This window comes from Lates calcarifer, unplaced genomic scaffold (assembly GCF_001640805.2).
Source record: "Lates calcarifer isolate ASB-BC8 unplaced genomic scaffold, TLL_Latcal_v3 _unitig_494_quiver_830, whole genome shotgun sequence".
In the NCBI taxonomy this organism is placed as follows: domain Eukaryota; kingdom Metazoa; phylum Chordata; class Actinopteri; family Centropomidae; genus Lates; species Lates calcarifer.
The window spans coordinates 57,251-73,214 of NW_026117205.1; the positions used below are offsets into that span (position 1 = coordinate 57,251).

Genomic DNA, 15,964 nt, shown 5'->3' on the forward strand with positions numbered 1-15,964 from the left:
AAATGTATGAGCCGTGAAGGGTGAGCAGCTAAGAGACGGCTGCTTTTCAGTAAGTTTAGCCACAGTGTCAAAAAGAAATCTAGAATTGTGTTTATTGCTATTGATTAAGTTTGAGAAATTGTAGTGTAAGAAGCCTACAGCTCTGTGATGTGCAAAGAGTAAAAGTGCCTCTAAAAGAGAAAATATTGCAGCAAGCTAATGATCTTTAAGGAATACTGTGTATACTTTTTATAATCTAAAGTGTGAAAAAGTTACATAATTAAAAAAAAAAAAAATGATGCAATGAAGAGTTAAGAAATAATTGTGTAAAATCAAAGATAACTTTGTTTTTAAAAAATACAATCAGGACAGGCCAGAACATAATGGTGTAAAACAGAGAGTGAGCAGGTCAGATGAGGACAGGGCCAGCTTTGACATGACCCAGCAAGCGAAACTTGGCAAAAGAAAAGTCCAGGTGCATTTCAGGAGATATTGGCATATGACAAATAAGTTAATAGTGTATTTTAACCAGGGGACCAAGGATTGACAGTTAGACCAACCAATGTTTTAATGGTGTAAATTTGATTGAAATTTTATATAAAGAGGGACAGAGCCAGTCCAGTTTTAGAGCTCTTCAGGTGTATCTTGTGTGCACTTTGAACTGTTCTCGTGTTTCTTTGTCGACAAATAAACTCTGGTGCCTTGGACACTGCCGTCTCCTGATAATTTTTGGACCCCTGAATCAGGCTGAAGAATTCTGATCGTAGCCCAGTGGTTTGGGACTTTAAACCCAAATCCACATCAAAATATGCTGCTCTAGCAGTAGACAATGCATACTTATATTTCAGGACACAGTGGTGCCACTGGAGATACCAAGGCTGTGATTTTGATTTTTGCCATTCGGGCTCCAATTTCCTGCAGGCCTGCTTCAGAGCATGTATTTCATCTGTAAACCAAGGCGTAGACCTCTCTGACTGTCTAACTTTAGTGGTGAAAGGTGAAACTGAATTGAGGAGACTGGAGTCGTATTTAAATCCCTGGTACAATTTGCTGTGCTGGGGGCATTATTTAGAGGTTCAGAGGTTTCATCAGTATATGTGACAAGACATGATATAAAGTCTCCAAATTCTTCTAAAAACTGTGAATAGGGGCCAGGTTTGAGGGTCTTGTTGAGCCTGGTGCTGCCAGTAGCAGGCTGACATGACAAAGTACTGATAGATGATATATTAATAGGAATGAGGCATCTAGTGTTTCTGTCTTTTATTCAATGCTTTGTAGAACACTACACTGCAATGGGAGCAATGATTTGTACGTGGTGGCTGAGAATTTTGGGAAAGTTGTGACTACTATAGTGGGAAGAGAGACTCAATGCAGTAGATCTGGCCATCAGTCTGAGCATCTACAATCTGTAAATTTTCCTAGATCCAAACGGCTACAAACGGCTAAGCTAGGCTAAAATAACAAACAAGCTAGAGTCTCACTCTTAAGAAAGTGTTAATAAACAGATAGCATTCAAAAATAAAAATAAAATAGTACAAAGCAACAGCAGAAGACCTCGGGATGAGGAAAAGTGAAGAGAACGGGAAAGAAGAAGTGTCGTCTCACAGAACTCTCAAACAAACTCAGTCTTAGAATTGTTTCGAAATACTATATGTGGGTAAAATTGAGAGAAATCGGACCCGTATGAGAAGAGGAGAAAACAGAAGGGAGAAAGGTATGAATCCAGACTCAACTCAGATGGGAATGAAAACAGCCCACAACTTTGTGCCCTTTATTGGGTCAGTGTATGTCTAATATTGTGAAATTGTGAATATTTGCTTAGGTGCAAGTCCCAGGGTGGCATAGTCAGGCTATGTCCTTAAATCTTAAGACATAAGGTCCTGCTTCCAACAAGTGTTAGCACCTGCATACATCACCTAATCTGCCTCAAACTTCACATGTATGAGAGGTCCAGCCTGTGCCAATTTTGTTTCATAGCAACACCTACTGGCAACCACAAATGAAATGTGTAATACTCAGGATATGATTCGTTATTTTTTAACAGGGAGTTGCACATGTTTATATATCTAGGTGTGTGGGGTGGGGGCTGGGGGGAATAATGAGAAAGTAAACACTGGGCCAAATGATATTTAGATGTAAGTGCAGTGTCCAGTGATTGCAATGGTGCACAGCTGCATTGATCTGAGTCCTGCCCGCATCCCCGACGGGCATAGGGTACGAGGGCCCGTTCAACGCTGCTTGCAGCTTTAATTTGATTTGAGATTGAGACGGGACAAGATTATGTTTCTGGGAGTGGGATGGGACGGGAGTGAAAATCCACTCCTGTGTCACCCACTAGTCAGTGGTGTGCTCTCAAATACATTTCAAATATCTAAAAGTACTAAACAAGGAGGTCCTTTATCTCCATTGATATTTGCACTGTGTATCGAACCATTGGCAGAATATACAGAGGAGAAAATTTAAGCAATTTATATAGCAGGAGAAAATCATATTCTGGTGATATAAAAAAGTTGGGAGTTATCGTTGATTAGGATCTGTCCTTTAGCTCACGCATAAAACAAACTTCTAGGACTGTGTTCTTTCACCTGCATAATATCGCCAAAATCTGACATTTTCTGTTTCAAAAGGATGCTGAAAAACTAGTCCATGCATTTGTTACTTCCAGGCTGGACTACTGTAATTCATTATTATCAGGCTGCCCCAACAAGTCTCTAAAGACTCTGCAGCTGATTCAAAATGCTGCAGCACGATTACTGACAGGAACTAGGAAAAGAGACCATATTTCTCCTGTGTTAGCATCTCTACATTGGCTTCCAGTCAAATCCAGAATAGAATTTAAAATCCTCCTCCTCACATACAAAGCCCTTAATGGTCAGGCACCACCTTACCTTAAAGATCTCACAGTACCCCACAATCCCACCAGGACTCTGTGCTCTCAGAATGCTGGTTTACTGGTGGTTCCCAGAGTTTCCAGGAGTATAATGGGAGGCATCAGGCTTCTCTACTGTGGAATCTTCTCCCAGTTTGGGTCCGGGAGGCAGACACCCTCTGCACTTTTAAGAGTCAGCTTTTTAAGAGTAAACTTTCCTCTTTGATAAAGCTTACAGTTAGGGTTGGCTCAGGCTTGAACCATCCCTTAGTTATGCTGCTATAGGCCTAGACTGCCGGGAGATCTCCCATGACGCACTGAGCTTCTCCCTCTCTCTCTCCCCATCAGTATGGATTCATATCCCATATTACATGTTAATAACTCAATCTCATCTTCCCTTTCCTGTAGTATTGTGATCTTCCGTCTCTCTCTCCTCTTCTGTCACTTTCTACAGGTATTTCTGCCTCTGGAGCTGTAGACTCTGAGCTGTGATGGCAATCCTCCTACTGCTCCCACAACCCCGCTCAACACCTGCTGCTAGAATTTGAAATTTCTAGTACTGCTTCTAGTTTTATTGCTACGTTTGCAATTGCTACTTTAATTATCAGTACTATCATTACTACTACTGTGTTATTGGTATCACTTTACATTCATGGAATCCGTGTTATGCTATGTTTTTGGTCACTATTTTCTATTTTCTATCTCCCTCCCTCCCTCTGTCTCCCCCTTTCCCTCTCTCTCTCTTTCTCAGCCCAACTGGTCGAGGCAGATGGCCACCTACCCTGAGTCTGGTTCTGCTCGAGGTTTCTGCCTTTTATTAGGAAGTTTTTCCTTGCCACTGTCGCCTAGTGCATGCTCAGGGTGGGATTTGTTGGTTCTCTCGCTGTAAATATCATAATATAAAGAGTACGGTTTGTTGTGATTCAGCACTATATAAACCAAATTGAATTGAACTGAATTGAATTGGTGTATGCAGATGATATTATAATCTATTTGTCTGAGCCTCAACAGTCAAAGTTCTAATGGACGGAACTGAAAAATCTGGACACAATTCAGGTTAACTGAATGTTACTAAATGTAAATAAATCAGAGGTGATGGTTATAGGATGCACAGTTAATGATGTAATAAAAAATAAATATGCATTCCATTGGGATGTGGAAAGGATAAAATATCTTTGTATAAATGGAACAAAAAAATTTTGATATTTTTTTATATCAAAAATTGTGGCGAGTTGATAAATCAAATTAAAGAATATTTTAAAAGATGGTTAACAATTCCACACTCACTTTGGGAAAGAATCAAAAATAAGTCAGATGAATATTCTACCAAGATTTTTATTCCTTTATAAAGCAGTACCCATATACACTGATGACAGGCATGATATTATGACCACTGACAGGTGAGGTGAATAACACTGATTATCTCTTCATCATGGCACCTGTTAGTGGGTGGGATATATTAGGGAACAACTGATCTTTTTGTCCTCAAAGTTGATGTGTTAGAAGCAGGAAAAATTGGCACACGTAAGGATTTGAGCAAGTTTGACAAGGGCCAAATTGTGATGGCTAGATGACTGAGTCAGAGCATCTCCAAAACTGCAGCTCTTATGGGGTGTTACCAGCCAAGGCTCACTGATGCATGTGGGGAGCCAAGGCTGGCATGTGTGGCCCATCTTACCAAATTTACAAAATATAAAGTATGGATGACAGGAAGCCCTCATATAAATAAAAGGAGGGAGCTGGAATTAAACTGCGGAGATATACCACTGACTAGTTTCCCCTTTAACCTTCGCGTTGCCCTCTGGGTCGAAGTGACCCGGTGGCCGACAATGTGCCTTTGTGTGTATGTGTGAGATGATTACTATGAGAATTCAAAATAAATCACATACATTTGAAGAAAGATGGGAGAAATGCATTGAATATATAACATGAAGCAGGTCTTTTTTTTTTTTTCCTTCTTCATGTCTGTCCCCACTATTGACACAAAGCTATATTTATTGCGGATGCTTACATTACATTAAGTTATCCTATAATCTTATAACTCACTTTATTTTTCATCTTATGAACTGTGAATGATTTATGAAGTGTGGAGGATTTATAGTCTCTCTGTAAAAGTGTAGTATATGTTTTAAATTTTTGTTTTGCTTTAATATAAATTTTTTAAACTTATTTTGTAGTGTATTTTAATTTTTTTTTTTTTTTTTTTTTGACGTGTGTGTGTGTGTGTATGGGCTTGTACGCAAGTGTTTATTCAACTTTAAAAATGGTAACCAAAAAAAGCTCTATATAAGTGCAGTCCATTAATATACCTTATTAGCAGAAAACTGGAAATGTCACATTTTCAAGTTTACAATATAGTACAGAGCATTTAAAAAAACATGTTTTTGTCAATGATGTCAACAGGTCACCATATCTCAGCTATTAACATGATGAGTAAAGTGTTAAAATTATACAAAATAAAATAAAATAAAAATAACATCTCATCAAGCAAGAATTATTCTTGGGAGGGCAAGAATTAGGTTGGGTTAGGCATGAAGCTGTAATGGCGAGGGTGGAGTGCTTTATGTCAGAGTCCTCACAAGCACAGGAGTACAAACGTGTGTATAAAACAGTGAGTTTATGGGAGGTGAGTTGTCCTATGTGGGTTTACTCTTGACAGCCAGCCATGTGACATGGTCCTGTAAGCAGATGTTTTCATCAATGGTCAGCTGATGAGCTGATGTTTGCAGCCTGACATGTGCACACAAGCACATGCAGAGACTTCATACACACACACACACACAAACTGAGTCACTACACTATAATGACAAGGTAAGCCACAACGGTCTGGATGATGCCCTGTGGCTAACAGCCCCCACATCCACAGTACTCTGAAACACACAAGGATACACCCTAATTTCTCTGTGTCTGCTCTCTACATCATCACATGCAAACAAGTATAGACATCAGAGGGCTCTGGTTCTTCTTGTTAAAAGTGATTCAAGATGCTAGAAACATCCAGTTGAGAATCTGGTTATTCTGAGGTACTTTTCTGCTCACCAAAGTAAAAAGTAGATATTTGAGTTACTGTAGCCTTTCTGTCACATCCAATTTGTCTGGTCATTTTTTTCCTGAGCTCTCGTCAATGATACGTCTCTGTCTGCACAACTAGTGCTGACTGAATGATTTGGGGGTTTTTACACAGTTCTGGGTCAACTCTAGAGACTGTTGTACCAGGGCAGTTTCATCAGTTTCGGAAATACTCAAACCATCTTGTACCAACAATCACATTACGGTCAAAATCACTGAGATCACATTTTTTCCCCATTCTGATGTGAGAACTAACTGAAACTCCTGACCTGTATCTGAATGATTTTATGCATCACACTGCTGCCACATGACTGGCTGATTGGATAACTGCATGAATAAGCAGGTGCACAGGTGCTCCTAATAAAGTGCTCCATGTGTGTAAATAATTACAAACATATCCGTATATGACAAAAGACAGTGGTAACCCGCAGCAAATACCGACTACCTATTCAAACGCTTAGATTTATAGAATATCATTAATTAGAACTAGCTCCAAAAACAGTGTAAACTGTAACACAAACAGTTACACTATATCAGTACCTGTCTCCATTGATAAGACAGACTGAAAGAAGACTTTGCACATTGATCTGAGCTATGTCTGTGTTTGTGGACAAGGTAAAATCTGATTATGAGGAGCTACTGGAGTCAACTGAGCAGTATAAGGATGTGACTGTGACTGCTATGTCATCAGGTTGTTAACACTAGTTGTTCATGTTTTGTCCATGCGCAACAGCAGGAACAGACAATTTAGAGTACAATGTGCTAGAACTGATTATAAAGATGATGTCGAAGCTCTAGATAAATCTTTGGACACTGACTGTTCTGAGACCATTGAATTATCTAAACAAAATGACAAAAATTGCCCTTTATACCAAACTGACTGTCATGTTGTGTGACATTAAGCACATTAGCATGTGGATGTTAACCTCCACGGAAAGAACACTGCTGGTGCTGACATTGCTAATGTCACACTCTGCAAACCAATATGACAATGTTTATCCATGGACGCTGTGATCCTGCTTGGTAACACAGCTCAGTTACAGCTATAACTGCACAAGATATGCTTCCCCTCAACTTTAATTTTAACGGACTAGCAACACTATAGTAATTTACAGCTTTACAGCTCAGAATTTTGCCAGCAGATCAGATTAGGCTGTTCAGCATGATTTGACTATTAATTCCAATCATTTTGTAAATTTTTCATACAGACTATCTGACAATCAGAAAATCCAGTAGTGGAAGGGGAAGGACAATGTATTTTCAAACTTGTATAAATGGGAGCCAAGGAAGGAGGACACAATGTCTGTGCTGACAGTGGTATAGCTTACCAGCGTTGGCAACTCTCACATTTCTAGCATGTGATAAATGCTTTCACTCTCAATCTCCCACTCTCATGCTGCCCAAACAGTTTTCACGCCAAAACCAGATGAACCAGCGATTGTATTTTGGTTGGTTATCTACCGTGTTGATAGACAGCTGCTCACAACTGGTGAAGACTAGCCAATCACAGCACAATAGGGCAGGTGTTGCTGTATGACTATACTTAACGTTAAGTAGCCAGGACCCCAGAAGATGTTCAAGCAAGCCAGTCACACTCCCATCTATCCTGGCTGAATGAAAGTGACTATGACCAATATCAGTATATATCAATTAATGAACAAACCCAGGGCTTACAAACTAGCATTATCTAATATTTGTATGAATAAATGCTGTGCAGGGTACAGAGTTTAAAGTTTAAAATTGCTTAAACTACATAAACAGCTAGATAGCTTATATTAGCTATCTAACTTTAAGTGCACAGCAGAGAGAAGAATGAAAGCAACGTGCTTATGAAGTTACTTTCCCATCTTTATTCAAGAGCGTGGTCTTTCAGTTTGACAGCAGGGAGTATTTGAGAGAAAGAAGAGTTTTAAGAGAGAGCATTACAATCTGAAAGTGAAACAGCGACTATGCTCTCAAACTGAAAGATTATGCTCTTGAATAAAGATAGGAAAGTAACTCCACACATGTTGCAATGGTACTCAGTTTTTTTGAGCTACTAATATTTGCTAATGTTTTCAAGAATGATTTATAAACTTTGTTATTCCATATGACAAGTTTATTGAGATACTTGAAGGAGGAAAAAGAAAGAGATGAGGGCCCAGCATTAACAAACAGTTCAGAGGAACACAGGAACAGAGGCAGCAGGAATGAGAATGAGGGCTCGTAATTTGTTATGATTTGTATGTAATATGTTACGTCAGTATCTACAATATCGGTCGATATCGCTATATCACAATATACTTACTTTACTTTACTTTACAGACTGTTTACCTATAGTAATTGATTCACAGTGGAAAGCAAAACGGACACAATCTTCTAGTGGTCATGAAAATGTGTTCAAAATGTGGTCTCCCCTACATCAAAGTACATAAGCTACTTTTATAAGTAAAAAGTACCTGTAAAAAGTTTACTCCAGGGTGATGGAAAGGAGACTCAGACCAATTATCAAACCTCAGATTCAGGAGGAACAATGCAGAACAGTGGACCAGCTTTTTACTCTTGCAGTTTAGTGCTGAGGGAGTCATGGGAATTTGACCATCCAGTCTACACGTGTTTTGTGGACTTGGAGAAGGCTTATGACTGTGTCCCCCAAGGGATCCTATGGGGGGTACTGTGGGAGTATGGGGTACTGGGGCCACTGATGCAAGCCATCCAGTCCTTGTACACCCAAAGTGAAAGCTGTGTTCGCATTCTTGCCAACACAGCTTTACTTCCACGTTATGGGGCCCACTGAATATACGCAGTAGTGTTACTCTCAGCATGCCTCTGGGTTACGAGAATGAGCAAACCACGTCCTGGTCCTGGCGCGGGTTCGTGAGTGCAATGCTAGGTGACTTAATGGATGTATAATTAAAACTTAAACGGGACTGGCCTGGTGCATATGACTATAGCAACCAACAGTGAAGATAATGATCCATAAAGTAAGACAGTATTAAACTCGTGTTGAGCATTAATTTAATTCATTTTGTGCATTTTCTTATATATGAGAGAGTGATTCTGTATACAACTATGACTTGGCAGGTAAAGTTATTTACAGAGGTCTAATCAAAGCAGTGCAAGGTTTGAAGCACAGTATATAAAGCATGAGTGAGGTGGAAGTCTGCAACCTGGGTGTCCTGTTCAGGATTTCCAGCAAAGCCATGTACAGGCTGGCCGCTCAGTACCTGTCTGACCTCTTTTACCCATACGCATAGTTCCAGATGGTGTGATCCTCAGCCATAGATCTGCTTCCCATCCCTCACACCAATCTCCGTACCTTTGTGAACAGAGCCTTCAGTGTGGCAGGCCCCACTTTCTGGAACCCTCGGAGCTCTGCAACACCCCATCACTGGACTCTCAAGGAACTCCTCAAAACTCACCTCCTCAACAAGGCCTATGGCCTCTAGCCGCTTTGTTTACTTGTTGTGTCCTGTGTCTTGTTTTTTGTAAAGAATACTTGGTTATTATTATTATTATTATTATTATTATTATTATTATTACTATTAACAAGTGGGACCAGACTGACCTAACTGTACACACTGACTCAATGGATGGACAATCTGACCTGATTACAGGTCAGACATATACACCCATCTGAATGAAACAAAGCATGTATACTTTAGAGAAACTGAGGGCATATAAATTCTTAGGTGCAGGGGATGGCCTGCCCCCCAGTATGACCTCCCATCCCCCAAAGAAACCAAAGAAGAAAAATTAAGAACACTAAAGGTTTTATTAATGTTATTTTCCTAATTTATGTGCACTCATGTAATTTCAGCTAACCCCTCTGTGTCTGTGCCCCTCTGCACACAAGTAGTGGAGGAGCAGAGAAGACGGGTTGACAACTTGTTACAATATAGGTGAATACCTGTTCTATATAGGTGGAATTCCAGAAAATTTCCCACTACAGATCACATTGACACACACGTTCATACAGCACCTCTATACAATAGTGCTTTCTAGCACAGACACACACATTCACACACCGATGACAAACATTGGAGGCAACATTGGGGTTCAGTATCTTGCCCAAGGATACTTCGGCATGCGGACTGGAGGAGCCAGGAATCGAACCACCGCCCTTCAGATTGGTGGGCGACTGCTCTACCTCCTGAGCCACAGCCGCCGCAATAAATAAAGTAATAAAGCAGCAGCCAGACTTTGTTGAATGTCTGCACCTTACTGACTGTTTTGACTGACACTCTGTGTTTGGTTTGGAGGAAGTAAGTATATCTGATTTCGTCATGACATAGGGGGCCTCACCTGGAAGAGCTTTCTTCACTGACATGAAAAGAAAAAAATTTGGTACAAAAACAACAGAAATATCGAGGAAATATCCTTAAATAAATAAATCATTGCAACTGATGTTTTAGTGTATCCCGTTTTGCTCTTTTTGCTTAGAGCAGCAATGCTCTGGCAATGTCTATGTATTCTTGTTGAATGATGGGATACTACTCAGTGATTTAAATAAATATTCCAAAGAGAGGGACTTAATAGGGTTGGGCGATATGTAAAAATTTTCCGAGCGGCCATCATCAGTCCCACAACAAGCAATTGCTGATATATTTGCGCAGGTGTGTGTGTTGAGGGAGCGTGACAATGGGGCCCCACGTCATTTTCAATAAATGCAACGATGGAAGACCTCTAGTGAAAAAATAATATAAAATCACCTCTTTATTTTGATTTCAAACTGGATGTAGCTGGCAAAGTGAAGGACCTAAACTAAGCAATATGCTGTTGTAGCAAACATATAGTGCCACCAAAAGATCTGCACAAGCATATGCAAACACACCGTCTGTCTGAGCACACTATTCCCGTGAGCAGCACCCCACCAGACAAGCCCCACTCTACCAGCGGGGCTTGGTGCTTTTGCCAAAACTAGTGATGAGGACAGGATATCTTTTCACCAGGGCCAGTTTTTGCTATGGGCAATGTGGGCGACCACCCAGGGCGCAATCTATGTGAGGGCGCACGAGGGCACACGAGCGCCGTCAAAAAAACTAAACTTAAAACAAAACTCGCCAGTTTTCTAGACTACCGCTCATTTCCATGTCAAGTTAGTGGAGTGGGCGCTGGGGTGCCCTCATTGTCACGTCAACTTGCTGCTGAGAGTCATACAGGTTGTGTGTGTCCGCAGAGGCAAGGGGGAGGGGGGTGAGGGATAGACTGATGCCAGGCCACGCAACACAAACTGCTTCCAAATAAATTGTATTTCATAATTAACATAGACCCATATACCTACACAAGCATGTGAAATTTATATACTGTATTTTATTTATTGATCTTGTTTTTTCTCTGTTCTTGTTATGTTTTTTGTATTTAAGATTATATATAGAGTTGCCTTTTTTTGCTTTCTTCAGGGATTTTTCAAGCATGTGCAATTTATATACTGCAAGGGATGGTTCGCCCGGGGCGCAAATCTAGCCAGGACCGCCTCTGCTTTTCACATAGTGAAAAATCAGTCTTTCAAGGAATTACTCTCTCTAGTCAGACTGCAATTGTAGATTGTAGTTTATCATCCACACTGTTTTATGACTCATCTGAATGTAATGAGAGATATCTCCAGTATAATTAGAGACAAAAGCATCACTTTAGTAGCCTCTGACAAGTGCTTCACTTTCCATGCACTTGGCCCTCAGGTGCACCAATCTTTGTGGAGCTACAGGTGTGAAGGAGACTCTCTCGTACATAGACGTCTTTAGTTAATATAACAATAAGAATGCATAGTCAAGAAAATGTTCTTTCAGTCAAATAACATCTTTTACAGTTGTCAGTTCACTATCATTACCACAATGGTGGTAACTCCTAACTAGTGGGAATTGTACAGAAGGCAGTTCTACAAGATGGCATTTCATTGGTGTAACTCGTGTCTAATGTATTAAACTAACGCCGAACGGAAGAGTAGACCCTAACATTTCGTCATCGTTTCTTCCTTTACTGTGGCTGCTGTAGATATTTGTCAGTGATGAACGCGACAGAAAATGGACAGTTACTGATTGGATCTTAGCGCACCACGCCTCTCCGTAGTGCAGAGCGCTATGCAGCTGAGTAGGCACTGAACAACCCAAATAACGATACAGTTAGAGCAGCAGGTTAGTCCGACCATGCAAACACAGACCAAGAATTAAGCAGGTTGAAAACAGTTGCTGGTTAGTCAAGCTACTTGCTGCGCATCCTTAAACCAGGTTAAAGTTACATTTAAATAGGTTTAGCAAGCTTACCTTGCAGAATGGAGTCGCTTCAACGTCCTAACTTTTGGCTCGTCAACTCAGGTTTGGTGGTAAAAATCAAGTCCCGGTTCTTCACGTCAATTAAAAGTTGTTTTCTTTGTTTGTCGTCTCTTTTTCTGTGACTTCCGTCTTTCTGCGGCGTGTTTTTCTGTGACAATCAGGTGCAGTGTAAAACCCCACCTCTCTTCCACTGCGTTTCTCCGTCTGTTACTGGAGCACTATTACAACACAACTCCACCTCAGTAAATAATACTGGCTTTACCAGTCTGACTAGTATAACCGTTCAACTTGTCAACTTTATGACACCACACAGTTGACTGCTAGATTAGATTATCATGTATATTAAGGCAGATCATATGCGATTTAGGCTGTTAAGTAGCATTAGGGTTAGGGGGTGACAGACAGCATCTTGCTTCCTGCATGTGGGACACTTTTTGTGGATTTTTGTCACACATCCTGTCTAGTACTCTCTGCTATGACCAACATTGCATATACTCCAAAACACACTTGTTTCTTTATAATAAACACAGTTTTATGTATTGAGAAAAATCTGAACCTCTTCTTTAATGTCAACAGACTGAGTCCTTCAGTCGGCCTGTAACTATTTCAGTTTTGATAAAACCACACGCTTTAATCTCCAGCAAATGCAAAAATTATTATGTGTGCATTGTAAGTGCAAAGAGTGATAAAGTCATACAGCAAAACGTTTAATTAATGTTTACCTGAAACTAGTCAAGAAAAATACCTGTCTGTGGGATATAATTTAGAGTAAAAAGGTATCTGGAGTGACAACCCCTCCCACTCTGCCTGCTTGCTTTGCTCTGGTCTGCTGCTTGTTTTGCAGATACTGGGATACTGAGCCTTTGGCATCCTCCTCAGCCCTCTTCCTTTGTTTGGTTTGCACCATCCAACATGCATCACATCATATTTTCACTCATCCATACATTACATACAATTCAATTCAATTCAATTTTATTTATATAGCGCCATATCACAACAAAAATCATACATGACTGACTACTTTCCTATGTACACCCAACACTATTTAGTTATGTTTATCTATGTGAAATAAATTCCTTTTTGCTTTATATATCTGTGTGTCTCCCTTTTGTTGCCAGCCTTGAACCAGGTGGTAAAAAATCGGGGCTTATCAGGGATTCTAGCCAAGTTAGTGCTGGGAAATGTTTTGGGGAATGTGCCACACAGATTTTGGTCTGTCCTGGTACTTTTAGAGGTTGTCAAAATGGGCTTATGCTTGTGGATTACAAGTGTTCCAGACGGTGTGTTGCTCTGTAGATGTTGGCCTGGTGGTAAATTAAGAGTGCCTCGCATTGTTTAGCTACTCAGGTGCACTTGTATGACTGTGTGATTTTCAGTGTGCTGAAAGGGTTACTGGGTTCAGTGCTAAATATATCCCACCACTAACCTACCTAAATTGCCTTTGGTGATAACTTGTGAAATGGCTTCAATTAAAAATTTTGTTCAATTCCCAAGTGAGGATTTGTTAAACTCTTACAAAAAGGATCAGCTCCTAAAAGTGGCAGACTGTTACAGTGTTGAGCTTTCAAAAAAGTTACAATAACTTCCTGTTTCATAGCGTAGCATCCAACCAGTGCAACAGCACAGGCATTCCATGAAGACTTAACCATCACAATAAAGCACCATTATGACAACATTTGAGGTGAATCAGATCAACCCACCTGGATGAAAGCTGATAATGGCCACAAAGCCAGTCTGTCTAAATTACAATTTGTCTTGGGGAAAGAAAAAGCATATTTTGTTGGGTCATGTGATCACAGCAGAGAGCAAACCCTCTCACCCAAACATAGTGAAGCCATCTAAAACATTCCACAACCGGAGACAGGGAAACAGGTTATGAGTTTTAGGCATGACGTCATACTGCAGACAGTAGATCTGAAATGGAGGAACCATCGGTTGCAATTGCTCATGGGAAAGGCCTCACAGCCAAGGATAAGGTAACATGGGCACCAGAAGCAGAGAAAGCTTTTATTAAATTGAACTTGGCTTTGCAATCACCTCCTGCATTGGGTCTCCCTGACAGTACAAAACCATTCACACAAACTATTGACAAGCGGGGGGGTACATGACCTCAGTTTTGACACAAGAATATGGGGGACGACAAAAACCTGTGGCAGCAGCTGAGAAGACAGGATTGCATCACGTGACATTGTGGGGTATGCTGACCTCACTTTGCTGGTTCCTCATGCTGTTTCAATGATTTTGCTTGAACAGAAAACCTCTCATTTGTCAACAGCAAAATTGCTCAGATATAACACAGTGTTGCTTGAAATGCCTAACATTACTTAAGATGCAATGCTCTTAACAGTGCTACTCTTTTCCTAACACCAGATGATGGACAACCACATGACTGTGTGGCAGTGATAACAGAAACCTGCTCCCTCAGACCTGACCTGCGGGACACACCTTTGCAGAACTGACCTGGAACTGTTTGTGGACGGTTCAGCCTCAAGGGACCTAGCAACTGGTAAAAACCAAGCGAGCTATGCTGTAACAACACAACATGACACCATTTTGGCTGAATCACTCCCCTCAAATTACTCTGCACGGGCAGCAGAGTTAGTTGCATTGGCAGAAGCATGTAAATTGGCTAAAGGCAAAACAGCTGACATCTACATAGACAGTAGATATGCATGGGGAGTGGTGCATGATTTTGGCCGCCTTTGGGCCAATAGGAAGTTTTTAACATCCACTGGGAAACCCATTGCCCATCATATTTTGGTTGCTGATCTTCTTGACGCTGCGCTCCTTTCCACACAGGTTGCTATCTGCAAATGTGAGGCACACACTGACAATCCTGATTTTGTTTCACAGGGAAATGCCAGAGTGGATGCTGCAGCAAAGGCAGCTACGAAACAAAAGAAAAACAGTTCATTGTTTTGCTGTTTCTGACTCACCACTGACACCCACAGCTGATTTGCAGGAAAGTGTGGTATGGGCCAAGTGGGAAGCCTTGCTTACCCAAATACATGTTCCCTTATTATGCAAAGTTGACACACAGCAAGGGCCATGTGTCAAAAGGGGGAATGATGACTGAAATTCAAAAATATTGGTTCACAAAGCAGTTTTCCAACTTTTCCAAGTATTGTCTTGTCATTGTTGATTTGTTTTCAAAGTGTATTGAGGTTTTTCCTACCTCTAAGCAAGATGCAACAGCAGTAGCAAAAGCTTTAATCAGAGAAATCATTCCTCGATGGGGAATTCCAACAAAAATCTCAAGCACCTTTTGTGAGTGCAGCCTTAAAGAGTGTCGGTGAGTATCTTGGTATTGACATGAGGCAACATTGCACCTACCATCCAAGAACAAATTGGCACTGTTGATTGTTTTAATGCACATGAGAGCTTGTGTGAAAAACACAAACGGCCTCAGCCCCTTTGAGATCCTCTTTGCACGGCCGATGGAGACGGGGATTAGGCCTGTTAAAAGACCACTTCCCTGCACCAGCCAGTGCAAGGATGAAATGTTGTGTTATTGTGCAAACCTGTCCTCTGTGCTTTCTGATATTCACAAATAGGTAAAGGACACTCTCCCAAAGGCCACAGAACACCTCAAGTGTGCATTAGCATCAGTAAGTGAGCCAACACCTGTGTTTGTGAGGGAGAGAAAGGTGTGGATTGTCAATAGGGCCACACGTTTCTCAAACTCATGAAGAGGCAGCACACTGATTACAGGGGTAGATTAAGGTCACACTGCTGATGCAATGACGCCAATGACTATCCAGTGGCGCTGGAGGGGTGGCAGATTCAGAGTAATGCG

General features: G+C 40.9%; 1 protein-coding gene across 1 annotated transcript in view; it reads right to left on the reverse strand.

Annotated features, from left to right (window-relative positions):
• The window catches only part of LOC108872478 (sickle tail protein homolog), a 68,445-nt gene extending 56,072 nt beyond the window's left edge, over window positions 1-12,373 (reverse strand). Inside the window, exon 1 of the mRNA XM_018660158.2 lies at window positions 12,160-12,373. The gene's annotated coding sequence lies outside the window, so the exon portion shown is untranslated. The remainder of the gene's footprint in view (window positions 1-12,159) is intronic.
• Between the last annotated feature and the right edge of the window lie 3,591 nt (window positions 12,374-15,964).